The sequence below is a fragment of the Neopelma chrysocephalum genome, unplaced genomic scaffold (genome assembly GCF_003984885.1).
Source record: "Neopelma chrysocephalum unplaced genomic scaffold, ASM398488v2 Primary Assembly neopelma1_73b, whole genome shotgun sequence".
Classification (NCBI taxonomy): Eukaryota; Metazoa; Chordata; class Aves; order Passeriformes; family Pipridae; genus Neopelma; species Neopelma chrysocephalum.
In genome coordinates, this window is record NW_020897734.1 from 5,295,251 (window position 1) to 5,302,450 (window position 7,200).

At 40.0% G+C, this 7,200-nt stretch overlaps 1 long non-coding RNA gene across 1 annotated transcript in view; it reads left to right on the top strand.

The window, feature by feature from the left end:
* The window catches only part of LOC113969490, a 29,587-nt gene extending 24,639 nt beyond the window's left edge, over positions 1-4,948 (top strand). Inside the window, exon 3 of the long non-coding RNA XR_003534870.1 lies at positions 1,166-4,948. This is a non-coding gene — a long non-coding RNA (uncharacterized LOC113969490). The remainder of the gene's footprint in view (positions 1-1,165) is intronic.
* The last annotated feature ends 2,252 nt before the right edge of the window (positions 4,949-7,200 follow it).

The following is a 7,200-nucleotide window of genomic DNA, read 5'->3' on the forward strand; positions in this document are numbered from 1 at the left end:
CACAGGGTGCCATGTAAAAGAGATCCTTTGTTCTTTAAGAGCTGATTGAGTTCCATTAGTATCCATATTCAGAGCCCTGGGCACAATATTAATGCTAATACCGTTGTTACGGAGATGGAAATCCGTTAAGAATGAACAATAATCAGCTCACAATATCACTGGACATATTCATGCAGCTTGTAGTGGGGTGAGATCCGATAGCTCTAAACCTTTCTAAAGAGAAAACGAAAATCCAATTAACATCTTCTGTGTAAACCTCCCCAGCTACTTTCACTGGAGATGACCTTGGGCAGCTGTGTTGCAATTTTGCCAAACCTCAATTATGTCTTTAATTCAGTGGGGTTGTTGGGTTTTGCCCAAACAGAAGGCCTGGCTCTGCAGCCTGCCCCTCATGCTGGGTAGGAGTTGCTCACACAAGTCACCTCAGCAGCCTTTGGCATGTTCAGCCCTGAGCTGCGACACAGACGGGCAGCAAACAGACTTTGGGCTTTACACGTCCCTGGGGGATGTTCAGGCCAACTGGCAAGAAAACTTCTTTTCTCTTGCACTCCCACCTCCTGTGAAAAAACCCAGCTCTTAGGTCATAGAATGGTTTGGCTTGGAAGGGACCTTAAAGGTGATCTGGTTCCAGCCCCCAGCTGTGGGCAGGGATGCTGCCTGATGTGGCTGTTCTGGGTAGGACAGGTGGTGAGACCTGGCAAATGGTTAATCACATTGTGCTGAGGAAGGATGTGGTGAGGGGAAGAGATGCTCCATGTGCCCCCAGTCAGGACTCCTCTCCAGCCCAAGGTTCAGTGGCAGATCAGACCTTGCAGCGCAGTTCCCTGGACTCAGGGTAGTCCAGCCTATATTCAAAGGAAAATACACTCCTTTAGAACAAAGTTTCCTTGCAATCAATTTGAGTTGAACCTAGAAAAACTCTAATTATCAGCAAAATTTAGCCTGATGGGGAAAAAAAAAGGAGTGTTTTATTTTGGAGCAGGATATGAATTTACCTGCAATAGTTGCCCAAGGTAGGGAGAGAAAGCAACTGCCATGATAGAACTCTCAAATAATTGTTTTAGATGTATTTTACTGTATTGTCCACTCAACGTTTTTCATTAACCCAGTAAGAAAACACAAGTTTTCATAGCCTGTCCTCCCTTTCTCTTTTGTTTCTGGCAAGAAGCCTGCAATTAAACTAGAAGATACTTCATGACAATGAACCCTCATCCTGGTGGCCACGTGGCTCAAGGCTTCCATGGGCAACATCCTCCATTGCAAGGTCTGGTCCTAATCACCATGAGCAGGACTCTGAAAGGAGAGAGAATCTTGATGGAAAGAAGCACATTTGTTCCCAGGACAGCTTCTGGACATAAAGCTTTTCCCTCCTGTAACTGTACAATCCACGGGAAAAGAGGTAAAAGACTTGTTACTGACTGTGCTAATGCCACTGAGATGTTCAACATGAATGTAAGTTGTCTTCAATCTGAATCTTTGTTGCAGCTGCTGTCAACACCACAAGTGAAGATCCCAAAATATAAAGCATTTTGAACTCACTCTTTTCATTTCCTTTTCATTATACGAGGACGATACTGCCTTATCTCAAAGACACACTTGCATATTTGCACTCTATAATGGAGAAACAGCACTACATACAGGTCCCTAAAAGTAAACACCAAACTCTGTAAATCTTGCATATAATTAGGAAATTTCTTCTGGATTTATTATTTTTCCCCAAAGCTGTTACTGCTTGATTTGGCTGTCATCTGTGTCACTTCTATGGAAAGATTTTCTGTGTTAGAAAGGGAAAATCAGAGCAGCAAGCTAATAACTTGTTACAACAGAGAGATTTAAGGAAGAAAATAATGAAGCCGAGCTGCTGACAGCACTGTGGTGGCTGTACCTCCTCTTTAAGTGGAATCAGCCAGGATTACCCTTTGTTTTAGAGGGCCCCTCTTAGAAAGAAACCTTGGACCGGATGGACACAAACATCCTTCAGACTGCAAAGAAAACAGCTTCCCCCATAAATATCCCCAGCCCAACACCAACAAAACAAATTTGGTCTCAACTTTATAACTTTGATTTAATTTCCTAGTATATTAATTTTGGCCATTCAATCTCACTGATCTGTTTAGTCCATCTCAACTGTGACCTTGATTCGATTGCTTAATTGGCTTAGCAAAGCCTGGATGCGTCAGCTCTGTAACGCGCTTGCTTATTCTTTCTTGTAAGATCTATGAAAATAAGCAGAACTTATTTGACATTAAATGGCAGTCAAGCTTAGAAATCCCAGGCCAAAGATAATCTCAGGTATATGGAGGGCACTCTCTAGTCCTAGTTCGATCTTGCCTTGTTCAGATCTGGCAACGTTTGAATGTTGACATGTGCCCTTCAGTACAACTTTCTAGTTTGAGATCACTGTCCAGTAACAGCTTGGCTGAGGCATGAGCGCTCATTTTTTTCTCAGATGACTGCTGTGGGGGTTGTTTCTGCTGGTAGAAGCAGAGTATGGAGCAGCTGGTGGCAATACCTTCTGCAGAGACAGTAAAACTTTCTCATATGCTTCACTATCATCATTATACCTGACTGAACCCAATCTCTGCTGCTGATTTTAAGCTTGCTGATGCAATGCAATGGCATTTCTGAATTTGCTTCATTTGCATTTAAACAATCAAGAGTTTTAATTAAAATGCATAAATGAATCATGCACTAGAAGCCCTATCTCCCATGTTATTTATTTTTTATATTAAACCTTCAGTTTGATGGATAAGCACTGCCATTGGTCATTTCTGCTAAAATGATCCCATCAGCAGTGAAATATTTGACAAATCTGATGTTAAATTTTTCATCCCTAGCTTTCAGCACTTGTGGTCCATTGAGATAAATAGTACGTCTCACACTTTTCATCTATTCTTTGAAGCTCTCTGGGACCAGCACTTCATTAAAGAGGGAGAGGTATAGGTCAAAGGATTGTTTGACATCCAAACAGTGCTCTCCTTATGGTTTTTTTATATGGCCTGGCACATCCACAGTGGTGAGAGTGTCCTTCTTCAGTGTCTTACGTTTGTGACAACTATCGCTTCTTTCTCTATAGTGACAGAATTTTGGGTTTTGGTACTGACCTGTTGATGAAACAGAAAGCAATGTGGACTTTCTCCTAAGTAAAACCCATTTTCTTAGTGCTTTTTAAAAATTATTATTTTTACCCTGTGACAGTGGTATCTGCAGTCATCACAGAAGTTCCTGCTACTTCCAGAACGCAGACTTTGCAGCATGGTACTGAAATTCAACTCCAAGGAAAGTAATTTGTCCCAAGAACTGCATCCTATAGAGAATAAGGCAGAAAACACACTCTGCTGGTAGCTTCTCTCAGAGGATTACTGTAAAACTAAGCTAATAACAATGCAACATTCCTTCAAAAACTGAAATCTTGCTCACATGCTAAGAAGCTCTAAGAGTAACAGCATCATCTGGTGGCTTCTGCCACAAAGAATGGATTAATTGATTTTTTTTTTTTTGGTTCTACTTTCATTTAAATTCCTCATCTCTCAGGTGAGGCCAGGTCCTGAAGGAATGTGTGAGAGGAAAAACAGACGGAAAAGGATAAAAATGAGAGGAGGTAATAATGAAATCCTCAGCTATACTGAAACATTAAACTGCATCTGAATATCTCAGATCTTTTTAAAAGGATTTTTTAAAGAACATTGAAAAACACCATCCTCATTGAAGTCAAGCTTCATTTACAGCAATGCCAGATGGGTTGGGATTTTCGAAGCATGCATTAAGAACAGGAACAATGCTGCTAAAGGCCTTGAACCTCAGATAAGGATTGGTGTAAACCTCCACAAAATCTTAAGACAATTCCTTTTCATCATTTCTTTTGTAAGTGCCAGATCAAATCCTTCAAACTCCTCCTGCATCTTCCTTTCGGAATTCTTATTAATGATCCTCTTAACACTTGGAGAGGTGGTATGTAAAAATGAGATGAACATACATTAGTTTTCAAAAGAGTTTCTGCTGTGAACAAGTGCTATTGTGATTATGACTGTAAAACAAGCTAATCCACCAAAGCTTACATCTATGGTTAGTGTAGTACTGTAGGCTGAATCAGCCTGCCTGAGGTATTAAAACTCCTCGACCTTAATGGGCTGAAGTATTCCCAGAAATGTCCAAGGTCCCTTGTAAGAAGTTTACCACAACCCAGATGAAGCATAAGGGCCATACTAGCCCACAGAACCCAAAGTCTCCAGGATTAGTTGTTGCAAAAGCTTATTAACAAGGCAATAAAATGAAAATTATTCCTTCTGGCTTTATTGGTGCACAATGTCTGTTTTACATTCATACAGTTTCTGTCCTATCCTTGGCAGTTGTCTTCTTTGTTGTATTCTTACAAAGAGAGAAATATCAAAACATTAATTTAAGCTGTCACAATGCAAAGGGCTGACAGTCATATAAAGAATTATCATTGTGGCAGAGAATGGAGACAAGTTAGTGAAGGAAAATTAAAGTGACTAGCTAAACAGAACCAAACTTCTTGAAAAATCTAGGATATTGCCATGACAATTCGAATCACTCCAACTTTTTCTTTTTGTGTTTTCAGCACTTTCCTACACAGTCTATTATCAATCTGATGGGGAAAAGAAAGAAAAAGAAATCACTTCGCACATAGTCTAGTTTCAGTGAAATATGTATTTCAAAAGAGAAGATTCATCCTGTACCAGTTTGTGCAATAAGATAAATTGCAACTAACATCAATCTTTGTAATTTTCCATAATTGTAGAAGTCAGACTGACCAAGATTATAGCCTGTCTAATCTTTTTTGCTAATGCATACGATATAGAAATGTTTCTTTGTCCTCTCCAGGTCTTTTTTGCAAAACAAAAATTATTCCTTTCCAGCAAACAATAAGATTCCTGCAGGTGGTGGCTTGGGGTCTCAAATTGCTTTGCATATTCTTAAGAATAATTTTAAATACTTTACAAATAAGAAAAGGAAGAGACTGGTTAAAAGAAGAAAACAACCACTTTACTCTTGTGTTATGATTTTTAGCTATAGCTCTTGGGACATTTTACTCTGGCTCTGAAGGAAGTGAGAGCATGAGAGAGAGTCTCAAGGTGCATGTCGATGCCCAGCAAGCCAGTGCACTGCAGCCTGAATAAGTTGTTTTCTCCAGCAAAGAAAATCAAAGGAATCTGTGTCATAGGACAAGTTTTCAATGCTTAGTCTTGTGCTCTGGGCCTCTCATCATATGCTGCCCAGCTAAGAGGTGGAGGCCAAGAATTAAATGCAAAGAGTTGGTGAAACTCCACATCCCATCTTCCACACAAATGTCTGCTGCCTTCTAGCTGTGGTATCTGCAGTGCAAATTAAGTCAGTCAGCATTGCAGTGGCTAACAGATCAGATTACTAATGAAGCATGAGTCCACAAGATTGCTTTATATAGTCAAAATTCATAATTAATTCCCATACACATAAGCAATCATTGAGTTCACTCAGCTAGCACATCAAAACCCGATGAAAACACCAAAGGCTGAGCAAATCAGTCTTCCCAAGGTAGATGAATGAGAGGCTTACATGACTAATGCCAGCAGGACAGAGGCACAAAACTCCCTGTGGATGTAAGGACATAAGATCCTTTCCACTTGTTCATCATCCTTACCTGTCTTTAAGTACTGTAATCCTGGAATTAGAAAAGCAGAGTGTTTAGAAACACCGCAGTAGGTTGTGTGTATATTCAGCAGCATCAGGCACTCAATCCAATCAACCCCAAGACCAGCCTGCCAGCATTGCCTGGTAGAGCAGGTTGGCCAAGGCCTGGTGTGTCCTCGCAGGGTTGGACCCTCTGCACGGTGAAATCACACCTAAAACGAGTCCAGATCACGAGACAGAAAAAAAATAGCAGGGAAGGACTGCAATCACTATAACTCTCCAAATAAATCAGATGTACATTATGAGTTGGGAAAGCAGACAAGAAAACACTTAGAAATGTAATAAATGTGAATTGCTGCAGTCACACCAAACGTAGCTTCATTCCCCTAATTGTATCAATTATTTTTTATGATTGTGATCTCAAAGATGTTAAGTTTTGTAAGAAGACTTATTTGCAAATCACTTTGATTACTACCTGTGCATAGTGTGAATGTGTTTAAAAGCTTCTGCATATTCTCTTTGGCCCTCTGATCCCCCGTCGCAGCATCCTGAATCAGCTGGCAGAACATTAGGCACTTTAGACACTTCTACTTGAAGCATTCAGACAATCCTGGGATTATTGGGGTAACTCAAATGGAGAGTCTTTGTTTAAGCTGTCCTTTCACTGATCCCAGGGCTCTTATGACAGACTTTGCTTTTCATATTTCTGTGTCTCTCTTTCATTTTTTAATCAGATATGTTTTACTGTGAGGAAGAATTTGACCATTTACTATTGTGTTCTAAGAAATAAGCCTACCAGACCAAGCATTCAAGGTAATTTCATTTCTGCAATAGGAGGTATAATTGAAGAATCATATTTTCAATGTAAGACACTATCTAAAACTAGTCCCTGGTATGAACCCTGGTCAACTATATACAATCCTCTTTAATATGGCCTTTGATAGCATTCATTTAGCACTCCAGTGCAAAGCCTCCAAAAGGGCATTGAATGAAATTAGTTTCCAAAAGGACTGGAACAGTAACAGAAGTCTCTTTCTCTGAATTAATGTCAATCTTAAAATCTCAACTGCTTTGAAACAGCACATTAATCCACAATGAAAATGTTTGCATAGCATTTAAAAAATACAAACAGGATTAACAAAGAACTTTCCAAGGACAAGATATATTCACTTTGATTTTAAGAGTGAAAGGAAAGTTAAGTGCCTTAACTTTAAAAAAAAAAAAAGAGAGAATTAGAGAGAGATGTTATAACTAGATGAGGGAAAAAACTAACCCTGCCCTCCTCTTCCCCAAACACCAACTTGAATGTTGCGAAGTTTATTTAGTAACCATCTATCACCATCACAAATGTAAATCTAACTGCAGCATGCCTGGCAATGGCTCTGTAACACACTTGTCACAAACACTCTTTCCAGGCCATGCTGTAAGGCGGCCCGAGCCTGTAAGAGCCCCTTGTACCCCAGAGCTCCCAAATGCTCACACCAGGATCAATAACAGCAGCTTCACTGGCGCAAGGAGTAAGATCTGTGAGCAGATCTTTTTGGATCTTTTTGGTGATGCAGCTCTACA